At 37.4% G+C, this 27,177-nt stretch overlaps 1 pseudogene; it reads left to right on the top strand.

The window, feature by feature from the left end:
• Positions 1-6,711: 6,711 nt before the first annotated feature.
• Positions 6,712-27,177, top strand: part of LOC112867853 (small ribosomal subunit protein eS8 pseudogene) — a 64,112-nt pseudogene continuing 43,646 nt past the window's right edge.

Genomic DNA, 27,177 nt, shown 5'->3' with positions numbered 1-27,177 from the left:
AATATGTCCCTTGGTAAATGCCAGTAAGGGCTATAGAAAGACTTGCAAAAACAAACAAACAAACAAACAAACAACAAAAAAAACACGGTGTTCCCAAGAATACAAAAGAGCAGATGCTGAAAGCTGGGTGGAGAACAAGATAAGATATTCCTTTGATAACATGATCTAAGGAATTCTTGAGCACAGACCAGACCCAACCCCTATATACACATTAACTAGATACTGGTTTACTGTGTTTAGCAGGGCCAGAAAGCAGTGTAATGGGTTCCCTAATATCTTCTAACCCAGGACATAGCTATTTGATTTCCCACATCCTATATTTTATAAGAACATGCACTTATATTTGTTTTTGCTTTTGTTTTATTTTTCATATTCTGGGAATATTCATTAATTTTTATTTAATCACTGATATATTTGAGTTCACATTTACCATCTTCCTATTATTTTTTTTAAATTAGTTCCATCAGTCTTAAGTTCTTTTTTTCCTTTCTTTTGTTTTCTTCTTTTTCATTGATCAGTTTCTTTATTATTCCATCTCTACCTCTTGTTAGTTTTATACTACATTACTATCATTTTACTGTTTACTTTGGGATTACAATATGCATACTTCAGTACAGTCCATTTATAAAATATAACTTTTACCATTCCCCAGTCACACTAGGAATTTAAACCATTTAAATTCCATTTTACCTTTTCTATTTTTTATATATTATTGTTGTAATTTTAATTCTACATATACATTTGAATCTAAAATAAATTACTATTTTGCTCAGTCAGTATTAATTTATATTTACTTGTTCTTTCCATTGTTCTTTATTCTTCACTCTGAGGTCATTTTGACTCCTCTGGGGTCATTTTTCTTTTGCTAAGGAATTCCCTTCAGTATTTCTAATAGTTAAGGTCTCCGGCAATACATTTTCTAACATTTTGCTTTTCTGCAAAAGCCTTTATTTTGCCTTCATTTTCGATTGATTTCCCCCCAACTGTTGATAGCATTCTAGGTGGGCAGGGTATTTACTCTGGATACTTTAAAGATGTCATACCGTTGCTTTCTGGCTTTCATCATTTCTGTTAAAAATTCACTTGTTGGTCTCATTGTTTGTCTTTTTAATGATGCACTTCCCCCATGCTTCCCCACTCCCCTACATCTCTGGGTCCTTTTAAAATTTCCCTTTGTTTTGGGTTTTCAGCAATTTGATTATGATGTGTCTAGGTTTCATCCTGCTCGTATTTATCATAGAAGTGAGCAAAGGGCTTCAGAGATCTGTGGCTTGATGACTTTCATCAACCATGTTCTCTTAAAATACTGTTTTTCCTTGGTTCTTTCTTCTCTTTTCTTCCAGAACTCCAATAGCATGTCTGACATGTAAACTATTTTTCTTATACACACTTGTGGACTTTTAGTGTTTTTACCCTCTGTGCTTTGGTATGAAAATTTTTGTTGATCTGTATTTCAGTTGACCAAATCACTATTTTTCTCTAATCGGCCACATATCTCATTTATAATTTTAATTGTTGTATTTTACATTTCTAGAAATTTCATTTGACTTTCTTTTCAAGATTTAGACTCTGGTGAAATTTTTCGCATTTTCATCTATTTTCTTCATCTTTCTTTCTACTTTCTTGAACATGTTAGTCATGATATTGTAATGTCCTTATTTGATAATTCCAATATCGGGATAACCTGTGGATCTCTTTTTATTGATTATTTTTTTCTTGTGGTGTTAAGTTATGTAATCCTGTTTTTTGGTATGCTTGGTATTTTTAAATTTAATGTCTGACATTGTATATGAAAAACTGAAGAGCTTTCTTCATATCATCTTCCTCAAAGAGTAAGAGGAGTGGGGGCTGATCCCTTTAGTCCACTCAGAAATTAAATTCTAAGGCTTCTTTCTAGAGTCTCTCTCACTCTTGTTCCAAGAGTGTAGTTTCCAAGGAATTCCTATTTAGGACTCAGGATGCTCACCTGTGCCCCTATCTTCTGGTCTGCCCAGAACTTGAATGCCTGTCTTCTAGTACAACTGTTAGACAGCCAAATCCTCTCTCTGCTTTTCAAAGACATTCTTCTTGGCTTCTTGGATTCTCTCCCCACCCCCCCCCCCCCCCATAGCTGCAGAAATCAGTGTCATGAGGGGAAATCCAGCAGGAGTGTGGATGTTGTTCTCTGTCCCTACTTTCTGGATGGAATCCTAGCTCCTCAAGTCTCTAATTTGTGCTTTCCAGCTTCATGGGATGGTCAAAAGTTCTGGTGGGGTTTCTACCTCTTAGCAAGGACATCTACTTGGCCTTTTTCCTGACCCCAGCCACTTGCTACATGCTCAGAACTGGCAAATGCACCAAGAAAAAAACAAAACAAACAGACAGACAAAAAAACCCCACTGCATCATGTCCATTTTCCTCCAGAACTATTTCTGTCCTCTTAGCACCCTGTGCTATGGCAGCCCTGGTTACCTATGGCAGCAATCTGATGCCCAGTCTTATTCTTTTGTTCAGCTTTCTATATGTCTTCAGCAGAAGCTTTGTCTCTTTCAAGATGCTCCATAATGCCCCATTATGAATCTTCATATCCCAGGTAAAACAACAGCAAAACCACAAATAACAATTCAACTCTTTTAAGGAGTGATATATGAGAATAGTAATAGTAATGAGTTATAACTCACTTCACACAAGAGGCAAATGGGAGAAATAAATGAGATACTGGTGAATCTAAATAACAGAATTAATTAAATAGAACTAATAGATGTACATTTGACTCTATTTAGTAATTATAGAAAATGTTACTCTCTTCAAGTCTCTATGGGTTGTTTCCCAAAATTGTCTAGAAGAGAACAAGGAAAATATCAGTAAATCTTAAAAAGGAGTAACATTGTAGACAATATTCTCAGATTATATTGCAGTAAAAGTAGAAACTTATAACAGAGATTGAAATAAGAAAATCACAATCTGAAGTTCTAAATTTTTTTTTAACTCTAAGAGGAAATCTAGGCCTAAATTTCATAGCTGGAAAGTAAAAGTAAGGCTTTAGATCCAAAAACCTGTGGTATGTGAAAAGCTGTGGCTAGAAAAAAAAATATGATAGCCAAAATCTTTAATTTTCTTTGAAAGAAGAAAAATTGTTAGCTATTCATATTAATATTTTAAAAAATAGCAAAAATTTAACTTAAAAGAAGGAAGACTTATTTTTTTTCCCCTTCCCTTCCCCCATGGTCTTCTGTTAAGTTTCTCAAATTCCACATATGAGTGAAAACATATGATATCTGTCTTTCTCTGACTGACTTATTTTGCTTAGCATAATACCCTTCAGTTCTATCCATGTTGTTGCAAATGGCAAGATTTCATTCTTTCTCATTGCTGAGTAGTGTTCCATTGTGTGTGTGTGTATGTGTATCTATATCTATATCTATATCTATATCTATATCTATATCTATATCTAATCTATATCTATATCTATATCTATATCTATATCTATATCTAATCTATATCTAATCTATATCTATATCTATATCTATATCTATATAGATATACACCACATCTTCTTTATCCATTCATCAGTTGATGGACATTTGGACTCTTTCCATAATTTGGCTATTGTTGATTGTGTGAAGATCATGGGGGAAGGGAAGGAAAAAATATAATTACAGAGAGGGACGCAAACCAAAAGAGACTCTTGAATACAGAGAACAAACTAAGGGTTGATGGAGGTGTGGGGGTGTGGGGGAGGGGAAAATGGGTGATGGGCACTGAGAAAGGCACTTATTGGGATGAGCACTGGGTGTTGTTATGTAAGTGATGAATCATGGGACTCTATTTCCGAAACCAAGAGCACACTGTATACACTGTATGTTAGCTAATTGAAAATTATATTTAAAAAAATAAATAAAACATCCTCCTGCTAAATAAATAAATAAATAAATAAATAAATAAAGGGAGAAATAAGAAAGTCAAAAATTAAATGTAATAAAAGAGAAAAACATTAGAATAAATACATTTTATAACTGATTCTTTGAGAAACAATAACAATAAAATAGAAAACCTATTAGGCTAACTCTCAAAGAGAGCTGGAGAAGGCACAAAAACACAAAATTAGAAATGAAGAGGACATAAGAATAATGTAAATTATAAGAATGGCCAGTATTTTGCTGGAAAAAAACTATATTCTCATATTTCTGTATTTCTCATACTATTTTCCACATACTATTTTCTGATGCATCAGTAAACCTACCTGTCCAACCTTCTACATACAACCCAAATCTGACCACTTTTCCTCACCTTTCCCGGTACCTCTTTTCAGCCTCCACCATCTCACCTCTACCATTTTCCTACACAGTCTGCATCTAACACCTTGCTTATTAATTCTTTCTCCACAGAGAGAGAGAGATCTTTTTAAAATAATAGTTAAATCATGCCATTTTCACTCACAGATTTCAACTTTGGGTTCTCATATCTCCCAGAATAAAATGCAAAACCCATAAAATGCTATATGGTCCTTCTTGCTATGGCTTTTACCTACTTACTGCCTTCAGCCCCTGGTCTCTTGAGCATATTTCTCACTCAGGTCCTTTCCATTTACTATTCCTTTTTCCCTCACACCAGATATTGAAATAACTCACTCTCCTTTCATTCAGGCCAGAATTTACTGACTGCCCAATTTAAAATAACTACTTTATACCCGTATAATTTTCTATTCTCTTATCTAATTTATTTCCTCTTAGTATTTATAATCACCTAACATATTGTATATTAAATTATTATCCTGTTCTTCTTCTTAGAACATAAGTTCCAGAAGAGTAAGGTATTTGTCTGTTTTGATCACTGCTTTTTGTTTAGTGTTCTCATTAATACTTGGCACATATTAGTGCTTGATAACTATTTATTGAATACATTGATGAATGGTCTGATTAATAACTAGAAAGCTTCTGGAAAAATCCATTGAAAAGCTCTTGCAAACAGTAAGAGAATTTGGCAAGGCAAATGGTTCAAAGTTAATATAACAATAAGAAAAAAGACAAAATAGCTAAAAATAAGTTTAACTATTAATGTGTAGGATTCTACTGATGGACATAAAGAGTTAAAAGAGTAGAGAAAAATACCTTACTCTGTGATAAAAAGCATCAATATTGTGAAAAGGTTCACTTCCCTTGATATGTGGAATTAAAATACCAGTAGGTATATTTTGGGGTAAATGGACAAAGGTTTTTTTTTCTTTCCTTTTTTTTTTTTTTTTTTTTTTACTGACGAGCAATCAGTTGACAATAATTAGAAACATTCTGGAAAGAAAAAGAGTAGTGAGCTAGACCATGTTTTATCAGATATTAAACTTGAAGTTCAGTTATCATAACCTAAAGGATATGAGACTGGTGAAATGGAGAATTGTGGATTAGCTTTAAGAAGCAAGGTATGGATCTAGATTCATGTAGAGATTTAGTAGATGATGATGGTAGCATTTCGGATCAGTGAGGAAAAGTCAATAAAGGAGGAAACACTTGCCTAACAATTTAAAATTTAAAAGGACAGTAAGTTTGTGACCTACCTCATTCTTGTATCAAATAACTTTCAGATGGGTCCAAGATTTAAATGAAATTCAGAAATCAGCAAATACACAGTCATCTCTGTGTATCATGAAATAACCAGGAAAGGAAAAGATGGAAGATACATTGACTATTTACAAATTTTAAACTTTTGTATTTCAAAAATCACCATAAACAAAGTCAAAGAAAAATGAAAAAAATGGGAAAATTATGTGCAACACATATAGCAAACAAAAAGCTAATTTTTCTTACTTTTACACAGAAATGGAAAAAAATTAATAATCTCACATAAAATGGGCAAAGTGACTCAATGGATATTTCATCCAAAAAGAAAAGAGAGAAAAAAGTACTAACATCCAGCAAACACATGAAAAGACCCTTTTCATTCTTGATTTTAAAATGCTAATTAAGAAGATAGTGTGATGTACATTTGCATGTTACATAAAATGACCTAACTTTTTAGAGACTAGCTTAGAAAAATCACTCAAAATTAAAGACACATAGTATTTGACCCAGGGAATTCCCTTCTAAGAGTTTCATAAATACTCCTATAAGTTTGCGAAGATAAATGTACCAAGATTTCGATTGCAGGGCCATATGCAAGAACAAACAAAGAGAAGCAATTTAAATATCTACTAATACAAGCCTGATTAATAAATACTAGTATATTTGACACATGCTACAACGTGGCTGAAACTTGAAAACATAAAGCTAAGTGAAAGGTTGCATATTGTATGATTCCATTTATAGGAGATATCCAGAACAGGCAAGTCTTTAGAGACAGAAAGTAGATTAGTGATTGACAAAAGCTGATGTAGGGTAGAGGAACTGAGAGATGATGGCTAAGAGTATGAGGTTTCTTTTGGGGGTAGGAAAAATGTTCTAAAATTGTGATGATGGATGCCCAACTCTATAAACATACTAAAAAACCTCCGAGTTTTCTACTTTAAATGAATGAATTATATGAGCTGTGAATTCTATCTTAATAAAACTTGATAAAAATCATACCACCAAAAATTTTTTTTAAAAAAAGTAAGTAACAGTATATTGATGCAATGGAATATCATGCCGTCAATAAAAGGCATGGGAAATGCATTGTTGAGGGAAAATGACAAAGATAGATTGTTAATAAAAAAAAAAAAAAAAAGCATCTGTTAGCTTTCTTTCCAGCGGGCTGTGAGTGATGGGCATCCCTTGGGACAACTGGGCAAGACCAGGGGCAAAAGAAAGCCTTTCCACAAGGAGCAGAAGTTTGAGCTGGGACACACTCTGTTGCACTAAGATTTGCCTCTGCTGTATACACACAGTCTGACTTTGGGGAGGCAACAGTAATTACCGTGCCTGGAGGCTGGATCTGGGGAATCTCTCCTGGAGCTCCAAGTGTTCTATGTACAAAGCAAGGATCATCGATGTTGTTTGCAAATGCATCTATCAATGAACTGCTTCACCAAGATTCTGTGAAGAACTAAATGATGATGACAGCATACCTCCCAACCATGGATGAATCCCACTATGTACTGTCCCTGGATGGGGAGGAGGCCCAGCTGACTCCTGAGGAGGAAGAGATTAAAAAAAAAAGATCAAAGAAAATGAAGAAGAAATATGAGTTAAGGTCAAAGAATGCCCAAATCAGCATCTTCTGGAGGAGGAGCTCCAGCAGGGCAAGCTTCTTGTGTGTATCACAAGAAAAGCAGGCCAGTGTGGCAGGGCAGATGGCCTTGTGCTAGAGGGCAGGGAACTGGAGTTCTGTCTATCTGAGGAAAATCAAGGCCTGGAAAGGCAAACGAATCCTCTGTCCTCCCATCTTCGTTCATGTAATAAAGGTGCTTATTTTTAGAAAAAAAAAAAAAAAAAAAAAGGGAGGGGGGAAGTGCATGTGGCTGAATACTTTGTATATAGGAGTGCATTTTTTTGTTTTTCTTGGTAACAAGAATAAGCAAACCTAAGCTTATTCATGCATAGATAATTTCTGGAAACAAACACAAGAAGTTATTAGCAATGTTTGCTTCTGGAGACAGGACTGACATTCAATGATGGAGGAATATATTCTTTTTACTCTGTATTCCTCTATACCTTTTGTGTTTTTTTTTATGAACACTTTGATTAAATTTTTCAAATTATCTTAAAATTATGTGACAATGCTAATGTTCAAGTTTGCTCTAATATTAATTGATCATTTATTTCCTTCATTATTATTCATTCTTTAGGAAGAAATTTCACCTAATTAGGAAATTTCACCTTTTAGGAAGAAAGTGCACCTCCTGTGTGTGAAAGAAGCCTGATTTAAAGATTAAAAGTTAGATGATGTAAATGGAGAGATATATTTCAAATTGTAGACTAAAGACTTTAACGTAAGACCTGAAACTGTGTGAAACTCCTAGAAGAAAACAGGAGAAAAAGCTCCGTGACATAGGTCTTGACAATGATTTATTTGGATGTGATACCTAAAGCACAAGCAACAAAATGAAAAATAAACAAGTAGGACTACATGAAATTAAAAAGCACCTGCCCTGCAAAAGAAATAATCAACAAAGTGCAAAGACAGCCTAAGGAATGGGACAAATATTTGCAAACTGTACATCTGAGAAGGGGTTAATATCCAAAATATATAAAGAACTCATACAGCTCAATGGAAAAAATCAAATAACCAATTCAAAAATGGGCAAAAGGTCTGCATAGACATTTCCCCAAAGAAAATATATGAAAGGCTAACAGGTCCCAGGACAGATGTTCAACATCACGGGTCATTAGGTAAATGCAAATCAAAACCACAATGAGATATCACCTCATGTCTGTTAGATTGGTCATTATGAAAAAGACAAGAAATAAACTCTGGCAAAGATGTGGAGAAAAGGAAAACCTTTGCACTGTTGATGGGATTGTAAACTGGCACAGCCACTATGAAAAACAGAATGGAAGATCCTCAAAAAATTAAATATAGGATGATCATATGATCTGGTTATTCCGCTTCTGGATATATATGTCCAGAGGAATGAAACACTAAGTTGAAAAGATATCTGTACCTCTGTGTTTATAGCAGCATTATTTACAATAACTAAGACATGGAAACAACCTAAGTGTCCACTAATGGATGAATGGATAAAAAAGCTGTGGTATGTGTATACACCCACCCCCCCACACACACACCAAATTAAATATTATTCAGCCATAAAAAATGACAAAAACATCTGCCATTTGCAGCAACATGGATAGACATTGAGGACATTACGCTAAATGAAATAGGTCAGAAAGAGAAAGGCAAATAATCGTATCATTTCATTTACCTGTGAAATCTAAAAATAAACAAATACAAAAAGCCAAACTCATAGAAAAAAGATCAGATTTGTGTTTATCAGAGGCAGGGAGTAAGGGGAAGGAGAATCGGAGGAAGGTGGTCAAAAGATGTAAACTTCTAGTTATCAGGTAAGTAAGTACTAGGGATGGAATGTATAGCATGATGACTATGGTTAACATCTATATGATATATGTACATGAAGGTTATAAAAAGTAAATTCTGAGTTATCACAAGGAAAATTTTTTGCCTTTTTTTTTTTTTTGCTTTCTCTCTTTTCTTATTTTTTAATTTATTGTATTTTTAAGTAAACTCTATACCAATTGTGGGGCTTGAACCCAAGATACTGAGATCAAGAGTCGCATGCTCCACCAACTGAGCCAGCCAGGTGACCCCCTTTTAATTTATATTATTTTTAAGTAAATGCTTTCTCTTTTTATAAATGCTAACTAAATTATTGTAGTAATCATTTCACAATGTGTATGAATCAAACCATCAGGCTATACACCTTAAATGTACACAGTGATGTATGTTAATTATATCTCAATACAACTGGAACAAATTAAAATTAAAACATTGTGATGGGGAGAGAATGAGATCTGTTGCTCTTGTTCAAGTTTACACACATTGCTAGATGGTTTCAAAAGACTGGGTGTTCCCTAGGGCTTGTCCATTATTGTTATGCATGAAAGCAAGTTCTGAGTGCTGAGCATTAGCAAACTAAGATCTTTCATGGACTCAAGGTCCAGTAAAGATAGCTCTTGTTTTTATTGGAGTCAATAGCTGTGAGAGAAGGTTTTTCCCTTAATCGTTTGTTCTTTCATTCAACCAATATATATTGAGTGCTTGCTTTTACAACATACTGGACCAGGCACTGGGTATATAGTGGTGACTAATAATAATCATACTTACATTTATTGAGCCATTAACCAGAGCATGGTTCTGAGTATGTTACAGAGATGATCTCATTTTCCTCACAAGAATGCTGGGATATGGATACTACTATTACACTTTTGAACAGAAGAGGAAATTAGAGTTTAGAGAGGTTGAGTAGGTTACTCAAGACTACGTAGCTAATAATAAGCAATGACCTTAGGGTTTAAACCTACGGAATCTGATTACAGAACATTTACTTCTTTTTTTCTTTTTTAATGTTTTTATTTATTTATTTTGAGAGAGAGAGAGAGGGAGAGAGAGCAAGCAGAGAGCATGGAAGAGCAGGGGGAGCTGCAGAGAGAGAGGGATAGACAGAATCCCAAACAGGCTCTGTGCTGTCAGTGTGGAGCCCTACATGGGGCTGGATCTCATGACCATGAAATCGTGACCTCAGTCGAAATCAAGAGTTGGACGCTTAAGTGATTGAGCCACCTAGGCACTCCAGAACATTTACTTCTAAACATTATATACTGCCTTTAAAAGCACCATTAATTTCATCGTGGGAGAAGGGAATCTTGCCATTCTATCACTCCCGCATGATAGAAAGGAATAGTTATCAATATTACTAGCAAGGAAGAACAAGACAGACATTTTTCCTGCACTCACTCAATTATTCAACAGAATTTTTTTTTTTTTTTTTTTTTAATTAAGTACTGGGGCACCTGGGTGGCTCAGTCAGATAAGCATCAGACTTCGGCTCAGGTCATGATCTTACAGTTCAGAGGTTTGAGCCACATGTCGGGCTCTGTGCTGTGAGCTCAGAGCCTGGAGCCAGCTTCAGATTCTGTGTCTCCCTCTCTCACTGCCTCTCCCCTGCTCCTACTCTGTCTCTCTTTCAAAAAGAAATAAAACATTAAAAAAAAATCTACTGTATGCTTAGTACTGCTCTAAGTCCTGTGGCTATAACGGTGAAAAAGACTGGTAAGATCTCTGCCCACAAGGTATTTACATTCTAGTAGATGAGAAAGTCTAAACAAGTAAAATGCAAAAAATAACCACAAATTGAGGTGAGAGAGAAATTGATTACAAGAGTAGAGTAAAATAGAAGTGAGCTATTTGCGATTAAGGGTCAGAGAGAAACTCTCTGAGTAAGGCGACAGTGGCCAAGATGGTAACAAGTACTCAAAACCATTTACTTTGCCTTCTGGGCACAGAGCTAAACAGCATTTCCCAGGCTCTTTTACAAATTGATGGAGCCAGTGGAATCTGGGCAAAATTGGCAGACTCCTCTTTGAGGCCTGGTGCTAAACCTCTGCTGTGATGCTCCACACATTCTTCCTTTGTCTTCTTGCTGGGCACAGACAGTCCAGTGAAGGACTCTGAGGCCTTAGAAAGTGATAAAGCCACCTACTGAGGAGGGACCCTGAATCCTCATTAGGAAAGCTGGCTGTAGGAACCTGACATGAGCTGATTAGACTGTCATGACTGAGGGATAAACCTTTTTTTTTTTTTTTTTTTTTTAACAAGCCACTGAGATTTGGGGGTTGTTATGGCAATTAGCACATCCTGATACATTAAGCGCTATTGAAGCTAAATCTTGAGAGATGAGAATGATGTAGTGTGGGAAAGAGTGTTGCAGAGAAAGGAAATAGCATGTGCAAAGGGTCTGAGGCATGTGCAAAGGGAAGGAACTGCTGTGGACAACAATCTGAAAGGTGCCAGTATGCCTGCAGCCTCAGTGAGTGAGGGTGTTGAAGTGGGGAAGCGAAACCTGCACCCCAAGAAGGCAGGTCTTTGCAGACCTTGATGTGAGGGCTTGATTCTCAATGCAATGAAAAGCCATAAATGTGTTTCAACCAAGGGGGTGGCATGATTCATGTGATAAAAATAACCTCAGTTGTTAGTGTAGAGCAAATTAGAACACGCAAGACTACATTTAGGACCAGGACAAGGTTACATATTTTGTGGGGCCCAGTGCAGAATGAAAATGTGAGGCCCCTGATAAAAAATTATTTAAAATTTCAACACTGCAACAGCAGAGCATTAAACAAAATACAGGGATGACTCCCAGGTCATCGCAGCGGGAAAGGGGGGCATTGGGTGTTTTCTCCAAGTGACGGGAAACCGGAAGAAGCACGGGTTATCCCCATGAAGTGATCATGTGGAAATGGCAACGGTGGATGGTAACTACCTACACCACTTAGGAGAAAAGAACAACCTTCACCTGAAAGGGCTGCAGGGGGAGCTGAGCCTGTGATGAGATGCAGATTTTAATTAAAGCAAGGTAAAGATTTGTTTACTAATCAAAGTATGGGAACTTTAGAGGGCACAGTGTGGTGGCAGAGAGTGTGGTTGACCAAAGTGGCTAATGAAGGATGATACTCAGTTCCAGTCCTTCCTTTCTTCACTATCAGTGATGTGCATGGTGATGAGAATAGCAAAGAACATGTCCTATCAGATTACTCTCAGTTCTGTTCCTAATTAGAGCCCGATAAAGTGGCTTATAATAACTAAAGCAGAGGAAGCACTTTATTTAGGGTGTCAGATTATTGCCAGAATCCTAGATGATGAGCTTACTTAAGGCAACATGGGATCTCCCATAGTGTCTGAGTCTTTCATATTATCAGCCTTTCTCAGTGCCTTGGTGGTAAGTGTCTCCTAGACCTCCGAGGAGTCTGTGGTTTATCCAAAATCTACTTTCAAATCTATTCTTAAAATGATTCCAAGCAGCCCAAGTTATTAATTTATAATCTAAAAGAAACAAAACAAAATAAACTAGATTATTTTTTTGAGCTAGCATACACCTTTGCTAATAAACTAACTCACAGTAAGGAGACAAACACATACCAACCCAAAGCAAAATTAAATATACAGATAAAATGCTGGTAAAATGGTGTTTTGCATAGATTTAAATATTGTAATTTGCTGGGTTTGTGAGGCAGGCGGATGCAGTTCATTCTGAAGTAGCTTTTGGGTCTTTTCACATGATTTGGCTATTCTTAGATTTCTGAGTCATTCTGTCCTCCATGCTAGTCGTTTTCAATTCCATATTCTCTATTCATGAGGGAGATACAACATTAACCAGTCCAAATTTGGCTATGTGGCTTAATACTCTGAACAAACAGGCTATATATTCATTCCTATTCTTAGCAATACCTTGGGACAAGTTGAATGTAAATAAAATATTTGGGCAATGCACTCTCACACTGTAGAATTTCTGGTAAGAGGTGCCAGGAAAACTTGGCATGCACATTATTGCATAATTGTTTTGATTCAATTTGGTTGTCTTCTTAATGACTAAAATCCCAAAGCAGTAGGAATACTTAGGAAAGAACAGAAATGTGGATAACATGGGATGAGCCAAAAGACCCTGCCAATGTTTTATCCAACAGAAGCATCATATCCTAAACACTAATGCAGGAGATACATTGATATCTGGAAATGAAATTCTTTTGACAAATGGAAGATAGTAATAAATTCTTTATCCAAGGTGTCATCATGGGAGCTAGGAAGTGTGAGTATAAATAGACTGTAAGGGGACTGGGAATTGAAATTTGAAATTCCATCTACATGGGTTTGTGAATACAGCAGAGGAAGAGGGAGAGAATCCACCAGATAAATTAAGGATTCCCAATGTTTTACTGTATTTTTTATGCTCACCTGATGAAAGTGTCAGCTAGATTGTTGCTCCTTGAGGATAAAAACCATAGCTCTTCATCCTCATATCTCCATTGCCCCAAATAAGGCCTGGGACATAATGGACACTTGATGACTATTTGTTGAACTATAAGAAACTTCAGTGGCAGGGTAAAGCAGGCCCACACTTATTCTTCCACCATATTGTTCTAGGGGAGCCACTGTGTGTTAGAACCACCTCCTTACCCTCCAACTAGCTTTTAGCGCATAGTCTCATCAACCACTCTGAAAATTTCAGTGGAAGCAAAGTATTGACTCTGTCCTACTTTTTACCTCATCCTCCATTTTCCCCCATTTTTTCCATCAGGAAGGTTTAGGGAACCATATATGCCTCAACTGCAGTAGAATCCCAGCTCTGAATAGGAGACCTCCCAGGTGGAGAAGTATTAGCTCTGACATGCCTTGTCTGGTAAGGGCTATCAATCTAACTTAGGCCCCAGACCATCTTCTTTGTCTTCAAAAATTACAACCAACTTGAGATAATTCTTGGCTCCCTCATTGAACAAGTAGATATTTTAAGACCAAAAGGCAGCATGTATATGTAGTTTTGTGTCACTTTGTACCAATATGTGGTACTCCTAAGAAGTTAGATATTATAAGTCACATGCAGATTCATATTCCATGCTTTTATGCGTGTTTGAGATCAATTTCTTTAGTACTCAATTCCACTGTTTCCTAAAAGGAAGCCAGAAGAAAGAAGTACCATACACATCATAGGAAAGAATTCCAGGAAAAAAAAGGAATGGTCTACAGAGGCTTAGGCCACAAAAGTTGAACTAAAATAAATTCAGAAGAGTATCCATTGGAGCTAGTAATTAGGTCAATGACATTCTTAGTAGAAGCAAGTTCAATATGCTGCTCAGAACAGAAGCCAGTATTCTGAGGGTTGTGAGGTAAAGAATTAGAACCTGAAGGAGCTTGACCAAAAGAATGAAGGAGAGAGAAGGATTAAGTCTATAGAAGAATTTAGGATAAGTAATGAAAATGTTTTTAAATAGGGCAGACCTGAATGTGCGTAAAAGCTGTAAGAGAAGATTCAGTTTTGGCTAACTCCATATGTGGATAAATAGAGGCCAGCTAAGGCCAGGCCATGAAGTGGGTACAAGAACCAGGAAGCAGTCAGCTGGGTAAGGGATGGAAGGGCTGGCCTCTGGGCTGCAGAACAAAGGGAAAGAGTCCTCTGAGAGGAGAGATAAAATCAAAAGCAGGCCAACTTTTCAACTTTAATGAATCTAAAGGGAGACTCCTGATTTAAGGCAGTAAGATAAAAACAGAGTAAATAAAGCTGTCGTGAAAGTCATTGAAGCAAACTGTAGGAAGTAGATCCTGGAGAAATTGCCTATGCATTGGGAACATAGCCACCACTCTTGTAGAGCTCTGGTTGCCCTGCAGAGAAGGAAAAATTTAGGGTGCCAACCTGGCTGGGTAAATAAAGATGTCAAAGATACTGGAGAAAGAGTTTGTTACAGATAGAACAAGGTCCCTGAGGTCATGAAGTGTGTTGGCATCCTGACCATAGGTTGAGTAATTAACTTCATTAACATGCAAACCATACATGAGTTTCTGAGCCAAGAGGGAGAGTCAGCTTGAAGGCATTTTTTATGGGCTTAGATACCTGGGATCTAGAGCGGAAATTTCACTTGTGTTTAGACTCTGAGGGAAAAATACATATGCGTATTAAAAAGTTTGCATATTGTGTTTTTACAATCCCCAGTATTCTTAAACATTCCAAAAACTATGGCCAAAGAGACGTCATAAAATATTTGTGTTTAAATAACCTTTAGTAGTTTTTACATGGTTATTATTCTTTCCATTTGAAAGGATATTTCTTAACCTAGTTTTCTCTGTACCAGTCCTCCAAAGTACTCCTCTTAATTTCCATTTAATGAAAATCTCTACATTTATGGGTTTGTATTTTCTTTGGATTTAAGTTAATCCTTCAAGAGGAGCGTTAACTCTCTCAAGCTACTGGAACTCTGCTTTCTGGAACTGTTAACATTTACTACTGGGGAGTGACTACGGCACCAGGGAGGAGTTGGCTCAGTACATTTTTTCAACCAAATTGCTAACATAATAATTTTTGAATCAGAATATTGGAACTAAAAATCTAGATTTAGAAAATTATTCACTATTTAAAGACAAAATAACTATGTTCATGATTTATATTTTGTTATTTCCAAGTGTTTCTCTGAGAAGTCCTTGTGCTTTATTGTGTCTGTTTATAGTCCCTCATTCTATGAAATCCAGTATTATTTGACATTAAAAATCTAGGATAATGATGAAACTATCTGGTTTGTTGAAATTTAATATCTAGATTCAGAAAGAAAATAAACAGGAGAGGGAGGACAAAACTCACACTAAGGATTATTTATTTTTCATGTCTTTCTTTTTGGATTAAAAATATTTTTAAAAAAGAAGGAACTTTTTCTTAAACAGCATCAATTGCAATGAATACCTGGTTATTAGATGCTCATGTACCTCAATTATTCATTTCTGGGAATTATTAGTTTACTAAGTGAAGCTCATAATCCAAAAGAGCTAATCAGACCTTGAAATCAGGTCTCCAAAATCATAAATGTTGAGTCTCAGTTTTTATTGGAAACTTCTAGGTGTCTTCCATATTTACCAATGCTGTTCTACTTCTTGTCTCTCTAGAATTGCATAGCAGATTTTCCCTTACTTTGTAATCTTTGACATACACATGTATATAAAATAAGTTATTTATTTATTTTATTCTTTTTCCAACAATATTTTTATTATTTTGCCTTAAATTTTCAATTAAAGGTCTGGAAGAGGTAAATAATTAATAATTTGGATTTTTTTTAAAAAATTGCTGCTCTTTGGATAAATCTGAGATCTTGACATCTGCTAATTACATTGATAACTTGGGAAGTGAGTGGAGAATTCTTATTTATTCATGCACTTAATGAATGATATTGGATGTATGTTTCCTTCTGGCTCAACACTTCAAGGTCGTGCACTGATCCCCACATATGTTGTATCAATGTCGAGATATCACACTGTCTTATAATAATAATAAAAGAATAATTTATAAGCACATTTTAGAACTTATCAGCAGGCTATAAAATCTATTTGATTGAATAACATTGTAAACTATGGTTATTGTGCCACTGAATTAATCAAAGCACCAAAAAAATTATAGATCAAGAACTGCTGAGCCTGATTCTCTATTTCCAGCCAGAATGGAGCTAAGAATATGCTTTCATGGATGTGAACTATGCAAGAACTCTCTCTCCCTCTCTCATATCCTCTTTTCCATTTGTCTCCAAGCAGAAAATTATCCAGTAGGTACCAGTAATAGTGTTTAGAGAAAGATTTATGCCTATTGACTTTGAAAGGATTGGAGGTAAAACCTTGCTCTGGAGGGGAGAAAAAGCTGAACGTGTAAAGGGTATGAACTCTGTCTGGGTGGACTTATTGGCTCAGTCAAGAAATTGAAGTGACCTATTTGGTATCTACTATACATTTAACTGTGTGAAGTGTGGCAGTGTAAATACGAATCATAAGCTAATTTACTGAACATGCTGCAATTTATTTGGAGAGATGAATGTGATAGGATGATGTACAAATAATTAATATATTTCCCATTCTTCCTCCACCCTCATTTGTATACTTTGGGGCTGCGATGCAACCCCATTTTATCTAGGTAGGCATTGTCCAAAAGGAGATTCTCACTCATTAGCTGTAAATCGGAAAAAATTGGGAGAAGAAGTGATTGGACAGAAGCAGCTGCCCACCCTAGTAGCATATGAACTATGATTGCTAAACTATGCAGGCAGGGAGGGTTAGAGGGGATGAAAGAGAGAAACAGAGGTCTTAGAAAATATTGAAAAGGGGACTATGATAGGATCTTAATATACTTAAGAATGTAAGGCTGAGAATAGAGAGGTTGAATGCCTCTGTCTAGTGGAATGCTGGAAAGTAGCAGTGTCACAGATGTGTCCTTGCCATATAAATGCCAATAATTAGTAAAGAGGGCTGTTTGGAGAATCTCAATGGCAGAACAGGCTAAGATAGCTGGGATAAGCTAGGCATTTCTGCTACTATCACCGGGGCTTAGTTTTGCAGCAGTCAGCTTATGGCTTGATGGGGGATGAGAGGGTGTCTAAGGTAGCCTCCCTCACGTGTCTGGAGACCTAGTGTTGACTATTGCCCATGATCAATGATCTGTGAGATCTCTCATGTTTCAGTAGTTGCTTCCAGGCCTCCTCCAATGGCAAGGATATTTTCCAAGAGTGTGAAGAAAAAACTAAAGCCTTCTTGAAAATTAGGTTCTGGAACTCCTACAACAGCACTTTTCTTACATTTCATTAGAGCAAGTCAAAAGGTGAGAGCTTAGCTTCAAAGAGTGGAAAAATAGATTCCACTATTTAATGGGAGGAACTGCAAAGTATTTGTGGTCATATTCAATCTACCACAGTCTGCCCTCTGGCTATGTAAAATCTGTTCATCCCTCCAAAAAAGCCTCATCTCTTGGAGTGCTGAGACCTTGTGGTAAGCAATGCTTTGAGCATATGCCACACGTGGCTATTGAACAATTGAAATGTGTCTATTGCAAATTGAAATGTGCTGATATTTAAAATACACATAGGATTTCAAAGACTTAGTAGGAAGAATATAAAATATCTCTGTAATACTTTTTCATAGTGATTCTATTTTTCCCAGCTTTCAAGGGTATAATAGACATATAACATTGTGTAAGCTCAAGGTATACAACATGGTAATTCCATATAGGTATATACTGTGAAATGATTACCATACTAAGATTAATTAACACATCCATCACCTCTCGTAGTTACCCTTTGTGTATGTGTGTGTGTGTGTGTGTGTGTGTTTCAGAGCTTCTAAGATCTACTCTTTCAGCAACTTTCAATTATACAATATAGTAGTGTTAACTATAGTCACCATGCTGTTCATTATATACCCAGAACATATTCATCTTGTAACTGGAAGTTTGTACCCTGTGGCCACCTTGGCCCATTTCTCTCTACCACTGCCCCCCCCCCCAAGGCCACCCCTGCCAATCTGTTGTTTCTGAGTTTAGTGTTTTATTTCCACAATGAGGTGAGATCATACGGTATTGTCTTTGTCTGACATTTCATTTACATTAATGACCTCAAGGTTCATTTATATTGTCAGAAATGCCAAAATTTCCTTCTTTTTTATAGTTGAGTAATATTAATCTTGGATTGCGACTAACTTGTTCTGTGAGTGTTCTACAAGATGAGCAAACATTTCTAATAAGTTTTAACTTGATAAATGAGTGATGTCTTGCAATACAAGTAGTATGTGACACTGAATGTCACATGATCACAACTGAGCCAAGGTTCCTCTCTCTCTCTCTGTCTCTCTGTCTCTCTCTCTGTCTCTCTCTCTCACTGCAGGATTGTGGGTGATAATCTCCCATGCTTGGCTACTTGGTCTCAGGCCATGGTGTTTGGCAGAAATCAGAAAATCTGATTTCTGAAAATCAGAAATGTTTTTCAGATTTCTGGCACTAGTGTATTTTTTGTCACATCAAGGCATCTATGGATAGTCCTCTGCTTTTTCATGCAGGAGTAAGCTTAGGAATGCTTTGATGCAATCTAGGTCAGGCTGCCTGCAGATATAGAACCTTTCCTCTGCTGCCTCATTGCCAGTTACACAGTGTATGACAAGAGGTTATTAATACTATACTGTAGTCAACGCCTGTGTGAGCGTATATAATGGTCCCCATGCAGAAAAAATTGAAAAGGAGGTAAGAAGGTGATGATTACAGTGGAAGTTAAGAAGATCATTGGAAATATGAAGTATGCAAGTGGCTGAAATTGCGAGATTTTATAAGAAGTCTATGTTTGCATCTTGTCTGCAGAGGAGGAAGAGAAAAAGGTGAAGGAATCCCTCACTTCAAATGAGATTAGGTAGATGTGTCAAATGTGGGAAACTGCAAAATTCTGTAGAAAAGCACCATCCAAATAAGGCTGTAGCAGAGCGAGCAATGAATCTGTTTAACAACGATGCAATGTCACATTTCTGCAAAATCCTCAAAAGGAGGCGTGTCATTGGATAGTTTTCTTGCTAAAGTTACATGAAATAGAAAGAATCCATTGAGCCAATGGATAGAAGTGATTCCGTTAGTGATAGTGAAAGTTGTCCTACACAATAACTCTCTTCCCTTGTCTCCCTCACACCAGCCACAAAGGTTTTCAAAGGTAATTGCAGGTTAATTTGTTTATTTTTCTTTATATTTTGTATTTTCTTTATTTTGTATTATAGTACTGTAATCATTTTTATATGAATATTTTTGGGTCGTGGAACGAATCATCTGAGTTTCCATTATTTCTTCTGGGGAAATTTGCTTTGATATACAAATATTTTGGATTAAAAGCATGTTTGTGGAATGAATTATGCTCTCAAACCAAGGTTTTACTGTACACACACACACACACACACACACACACACACACATTTTCTTTATTCATCTGTTGATGGACACTTAGGTCATTTCTATGTCTTGGCTATTGTAAAAATTCTTTAATGAACATGGGGTACAGATATCTTTTCAAAATAGCATTTTCATTTCCTTCAGTTATATACCCAGAAGTGGGATTGCTATATCATATAGTAATTGTTTTTAGTTTTTTGAGGAACCTCCATTCTGTTTTCCATAGTGACTGTACCAATTTATATTTCCACCAATGGCACACTTTTCTCCACATCCTTGCCAGCACTTGTTACGTCTTATCTTTTGATACTAGCCATTCTAACAGGTGTGAGGTGGTATCTCGTGGTTTTGATTTGCATTTCTGTGATGATTAATGTTAAGCATATTTTCATGTGCCTGTTGGCCATTTAAATATCTTCTTTGGAAAAATGTCTTTTCAAGCCCTTTGCCCACTTTTATTTATATTATTTATATTTATATTTATATTTATTTATTTTTTTATTGGTTTCAGGAGTAGAATTTAGTGATTCATCACTTACATATAACATCCAGTGCCCTCCTTAATGCCCATCACCCATTTAGCCCATCCTGCCACCCACCTCCCCTCCAGCAACCCTCAGTTTGTTCTCTGTATTTAAGAGTCTCTTATGGTTTACCTCCCTCTCTGTTTTTATCTCATTTTTCCTTCCCATCCCTTATGTACATCTGTTTTGTTTCTTAAATTCCACATATAAGTGAAATCATGATATTTGTCTTTCTCTGACTGACTTATTTCACTTAGCATAATACACTCTAGCTCCAGCCACATCATTGCAAATCCTTTGCCTGCTTTTAAATCAGTTATTTGTTTCTACATTTTTGCAGTTGAGTTGAATTCTTTATATATTTTGGATATTAACTCCTTATCAGATATATGGTTTATGAATATTTTCTCCCATATCTTAGGTTGCCTTTTCCATTTTGTTGATGATTTCTTTTGCCTTGTAGAAGCTTTTTAGTTTAGTTTAGTTTAGTCTCACTTGTTTATTTTTGCTTTTGTGGCTTGTGCTTTTGGTGTCATGTCCTAAACATTATTGCCAAGGACAATGCCAAGGAACTTTCCTCTGTTTTCTCCTAGGAGTTTTATGATTTCAGGTCTTATATTTAAGTTTTTATTCCATTTCAAGTTAATTTTTATGAGCAGTGTAATATAGGAGTTCAGTTTCATTCTTTTGCATGTGAATATCTAGTTTATTGAGTATCTTTTCTCCATTGGGTATTCTTGGCTCTCTTGTCAAATATTAGTTAACCGTATATGCATGCAGTTTTCTGGGCTTTGGATTCTATAGTGGTCTATGTGTCTATTTTTATGCTGATAACATACTTTTTTGATTTACTATAGCTTTGTAATATAGTTTGAAATCGGGAAATATGATGTTTCCAGCATCATTCCTCTTTCTCAGGATTGCTTTGGCTATTCTGAGTTGCATGTGGTTCCATATGAATTTTAGGATTGTGGTTTCTTCCTCTGCAAAAAAAAAAAAGTCCATTGGAACCTTAATAGGGATTGCATTGAATCTATAAATAGCTTTGGTTAGCATGGATATTTTAATAGTATCAATTCTTCCAATCTATGAACATGACTTATATTTTCTATTTATTTGTATCTTCTTTAATTTCTTTCATCAAAGTTTTATAGTTTTCAGTGTAGATTTTTCACCTCCCTACTTATATTTACTCCTAAATATTTTATTGTTTTGATGTTATTGTAAATGGATTTTTTTCTTTATACCTTTTTCAGTAATTCATTGTTAGTGTATAGAAACACAACTGATTTGGGGCCCAGTTGTGCATGGGTTGCCCAGTTGGTTAAGTGTCTGACTCTTGATCTCAGCTCAGGTCTTAGTCTTAGGGTTGTGAGTTCAAGCCCTGCATTGCGTTCTGTGCTGGGCATGAAGCCTAGAAAGAAAGAAGGAAAGAAAAAGAAAAGAAAGAAAGAAAGAAAGAAAGAAAGAAAGAAAGAAAGAAAGAGGGAGGGAGGGAGGAAGGAAGGAAGGAAGGAAGGAAGGAAGGAAGGAAGGAAGGAAGGAAGGAAGGAAGGAAGACATGACTGATTTTTGATTTTGAGTCCTCCAGTATTACTGGGTTTATTAGTTCCTACAGTTTTTTGGTGTAGTCTTTATAATTCTATATGTAGAATTACATATATATGGAGAGAGAGAGAAGATAATGTCATCTGCAATAAAAATACTTTACTTTTTTCTTTCAATTTTGGTACCCTTATTTCTTTGTTTTGCCTAATTGCTCTGGTTAGGTCTTCCAGTATTATGGTGAATACAAGTATTGAGAGTAGGCACCTTTGTCTTATTCTTGAAAGTTTCAACCTTTCATCATTGAGTACGATGTTAGCTGTGGGTTTATCATATAGGAACTTTTGTTAAGGTACATTCCTTCTACACCCAATCTGTTAAGGTATTTGTTATGAATAGATGTTGAATTTCGCCAAATTCATTTCCCACATTTATTAAGATAATTATATGATTTTTATTGTTCATTCTGTTAGTGTGATGTATCACATTTATGGATTTGCACATGTTAAATCATCCTTCCATTCCAGGTATGAATCCCACTTGATCATGGCATATGATCTTTTTAATGTGCTATTGAATGTGGTTTGATAGTTTGTGGTTTTTTTTTTTTTTTTTTTGAGAATTTTTGCATTAGTATTCACTAGGGATATTGGTTTATTGTTTTCTTATAGTGTTCTTATCTGGCTTTGGTATCAGCGTAGTGCTGACTTCATAAAATTAATTTGGGAGTGCTCCCTCTTCAACTGTTTGGAAGAATTTGAGAAGAATTAGCATTGATTCTTTAATTTTTTTTTTTCCAACGTTTATTTATTTTTGGGACAGAGAGAGACAGAGCATGAACGGGCGAGGGGCAGAGAGAGAGGGAGACACAGAATCGGAAACAGGCTCCAGGCTCTGAGCCATCAGCGCAGAGCCCGACGCGGGGCTCGAACTCACGGACCGCGAGATCGTGACCTGGCTGAAGTCGGACGCTTAACCGACTGCGCCACCCAGGCGCCCCTGGCATTGATTCTTTAAATGTTTAGCAAAATTCACCAGTGAAACAATCTGATCCTTTGACTTTTTTTATTACTGGGTGGGGAGGTTGCTTACTTTTCCAATTGTTTTATACATTATTGATCTGTTTAGATTTTCGGTTTCTTTCTGATTCATCAATAGGTTGTATGTTTCTAGAAATTTGTCCATTTCTTCTAGTTTGTGCCATTTGTTGTTGTGTGCAGTTGTTCATAGTAGCCTCCTATGAGTCATTGTATTTCTGTGCTTTCAGTTTCAACATCTCCCCTTACATTTATAACTTTATTTTATAAATTATTAATAAAATATAATTTCATGTGAGTTCTCTCTCCCTTTTTCTTGACTCTCTTTTTCTTTTTCTCTCCTCTTTCTAGCTTAAGTGTTGTCTATTTGATTTCTCTTTTCAAAGACCCAACTCTTAGTTTTGTTAGCCTCTTTTATTGTGCTCCTGTCCTCTATTTCATTTATTTCTGTTCTAATTTTATTATTTTCTGCCTTCTGCTAATTTTGGGCTTAGTTTGTTTTTCTTTCTCTAGTGTCCTGTGGTGTAAAGTTAGGTTGTTTATTTGAGATCTTTTTTTTTTTTTCTTGATGTGTGCATGTGTTAATTGGTATAAAGTCTTTCACTTTGACAATTTAATCATAATGTGTCTTGGTATAGCCCTTTTGGGGTTCGACTTATTTGGAATTCTTTGGGCCTCATGAATCTGGATGTTCCTCTCTCTCCCCAAGTTTGGAAAGTTTTCCACCATTATTGCTTTAAATACACTTTCTGTCCCTTTCTCTTTCTTTTCTCCTTCTGGAATTCCCATAATGGATATATTGCTTTTAAAGTGGTATCCCAAAAGAGTATCAGAGACTTTCTTCACACTTTTATTCTTTTTGCTTCTCTCTGGATAATTTAAAATGACCTATTTCCTGGTTAATTATTTGTTTGTTCTTCTGTTTGGTTGATTCTGCTGTTGAAGCTGTCTATTGAATTCTTTCATTCAGCATTTATATTCTTCAGCCTTAAGATTTCTGTTTTTTGTTTGATTTGTGGCTCCTGTTTCTTTGTTGAACTTCTCATATTATTTGTGCATTTTCCTTCTTAATTTTGTTTAGTTTTGTCTGTGTTTTCACTGAACTTCTTTTAGAGGACTGTTCTGAAGTCTTAGACATTTTATAGATCTTTGTTTTTTTAGGGTCTATTATTGGAGCTTTATTACTTTTCTTTGGTGATATCATGTTTACCTGATGCTTTGTGATCCTTAATTTCTTGCCTTGGTATCTGCTTATTTGAGTAACTTGTCTCTGCTTCCAGACGTTACTGGTTCACTTTGGTGGGGAAAGGCCTTCACCAGTGAGCTCAGCTTGGAGTATTGAATAGGTCAGCTGGTACTATCCTTGGGCAGGCAGGGCTTGCTATTAGGGTCTTTATTTGGATAAAGCTACTGGCCATGTTCTGAGGTTGGGGTGGGAGTGCAACAGGCTGGACTCTATGTTTAAGCAATGCCACTGAGTGGGATCCCTCACTGGGCAGGGCTGCTGGCTATACTCTGTAGTCAGGTGGGGCTGCCAGCAGGATTCCTCAATCACTTCTGATCATGTGAGGTCACAGCCTGTGTTCCCTAACATACTAGTGTCCCTGGTTGGACTCCACAATTGGGCAGGTCTATGGGGTGGGCTTAACAATTGCTCCTGGTCATGTGGGTTTTCATGCTATGTTCCCCAACCAGCTGGTGCTATTGGCTAGACTCCGTGTTCAGGCAGGGCCTCGGGCAGAGCTTCACAATTGGATGAAGCCTCAGGTTGTGCCCTGTGATCAGGCAGGGCTCTAAGTTGTGTCCTGAAGTTGGGCAGGGGCACAAATTGAACTTTTCCCCCAGGTAAGCCACTAGCAAGTCTCCACTGTATGGCAAGGTTCTTAGGTTCTTAGGTCAAGTGGGGGCTCCAGATGTGTCCCACAGTTGGATGGGGATAGAGACTGTGCTCTGTGGTTAAGTAGAGTTGTTTTCCATGTTCCTTATCAGTGGGGCTGCAGGCTATGGTATGCAATTGGGGAAGGTCACCGGCTGAGCTCCCTGCATTGGTGAGCCTACTGGCTATGTTCAGCAATCAGTCAGAGCCACACATTGGGTTCTGCAGCTTGCCAGGGTCATTGTTTAGGCTCCTTGGTTATGCAAGGCCAGAGACTATACTTAGCAGTTGGATAGGGCTGCTGCCTTGGGTCCCCACCCAAGCATGGCTGAATATGGCTCCATGGTTGTCTGGGTTCTTTGGTTGAGCTTCCTGGTCAGGCAGGACTGAAGGCAGTGGGGTATGCCTTCTAATTTGCTTCCTTGCCCAGGCTGGGTCATAGAATGGGCTCTGCTGCCCATACAGCTCATTGGCTGGGGACTCAAATTAGGCAGAACAGCCAACGGAGCTCCCTGACAGCATGGGGCAAAGCTCCTAGCTAGGATCAGCTCAGGCTCCACTGTAAGCAAAAATGTGTTCCACCATGATCTGAGTGTTGGTTGCTGTAAGCTCTGGCCAACTTTTCTGTGTCTGTCTGATCCCCAGTGGTCAAGACCCACAAACTCTCCCAGTGATCCCCTTGAGGCAAGATTCAAGTGGGCCTCACAGGATGTGTCCGAGAATCCTGGGGGGATTTGATGTCCACCTTGCACTCTTTTTACTCACTAGGTAAATTGAAGGCCAGGGCATCCTCTCAGTAAGGCACTGTGCTGGCCTTGGGGAAGGGTGATGTGGTCCATGGTGAGTACTTTATTTTTTATTTTTTATGTTTTCTCAGGGTGGGTACTTTGTCTCACCTCCCAATTCTGGGATTTTCACAGTGGTATCTTGTTTATGGATAGTTGCTAGTTGTTCTTGTGAAGGGGACTGAAGTCGGGAACAACCTATGTTGCCATCTTATTGATATCACTCCCTGATTCTATGTTGAAATGATAATATTTTGAAAAATTGGTTAAATAAAATATTTTATTAAGATTAACTTCACTTGTTTTTACTTGTTTTAAAGTCTTTTTTTTTCCTTTTTATTTTTTAAATGTGGCCACTAGAGAAATTTAAATAACATATGTGTTGAACATTTTATTTTTATTGGACAGCACAAATTTAGAGCAGTAGTTGGCAAACCTTTTCTGTAAAAGGGCCAGATGAATGTTTTAGGCTTTGTGGGCTATAGGATCTCTGTTGCAACTACTCAACTCTCTCTGCAGTGTAAAGCAGGCAGAAATAAGATAAAAATAACAGAGCATGGCTTTGTTCCAAAACAACCTTGTTTATAAAAACTAGTGTCAGGCTGGATTTGGCCTGCAGGCTAAATTTTGTGATACCCTGTTTAGATCATTAACATTTAATGTAATTATTGGTATGGTTGGATTTCAGTGTACCTTTTATTTTGGTATGTGTTTGTTCTTTAGGGTTTTGTTCCTTTTCTCCTTTTTTTTTTGCCTTTTCTTGGATTATTTGAATTTTTTGTTAATATTCCATTTTAGGAGAATGGATCAAGATGGCGGCGTAGGAGGACGCTGGGCTCACCGCGCGTCCTGCTGATCACTTAGATTCCACCTACACCTGCCTAAATAACCCAGAAAACCGCCAGAGGATTAGCAGAACGGAGTCTCCGGAGCCAAGCGCAGAAGAGAGGCCCACGGAAGAGGGTAGGAAGGGCGGCGAGGCGGTGCACGCTCCACGGACTGGCGGGAGGGAGCCAGGGCAGAGGGGCGGCTCGCCGGGCAAGCGGAGCCCCCGAGTCTGGCTTGCAAAAAAGTGGAGGGGCCTGACGGACTGTGTTCCGACAGCAAGCAAGCGCGACTTAGCGTCTGGGAGGTCATAAGTTAACAGCTCTGCTCGGAAAGCGGGAGGCTGGAGGACAAAGGGAAGGAGAGCTGCTGAGCCCCCTGACGACAGAGCTCAGTTTGGTGGGGAACAAAGGCACTCGCCAGCGCCATCTCCCCCGCCCATCCCCCAGCCAAAATCCCAAAGAGAACCAGTTCCTGCCAGGGAACTTGCTCGCTCCGCGCAAACACCCAACTCTGCGCTTCTGCGGAGCCAAACCTCCGGCAGCGGATCGGACTCCCTCCTGCTGCCACAGGGCCCCTCCTGAAGTGGATCACCTAAGGAGAAGCAAGCTAAGCCTGCCCCTCCTGCCCCTGTGCACCTTGCCTACCCACCCCAGCTAAGACGCCAGATCCCCAGCATCACAAGCCTGGCAGTGTGCAAGTAGCCCAGACAGGCCACCCCACCCCACAGTGAATCCCGCCCCTAGGA

The sequence above is a fragment of the Puma concolor genome, chromosome B4 (genome assembly GCF_028749965.1).
Source record: "Puma concolor isolate L17-30 chromosome B4, mPumCon1.1.hap2, whole genome shotgun sequence".
Lineage (NCBI taxonomy): Eukaryota > Metazoa > Chordata > Mammalia > Carnivora > Felidae > Puma > Puma concolor.
This window is presented reverse-complemented; position numbering and strand designations above follow the sequence as displayed.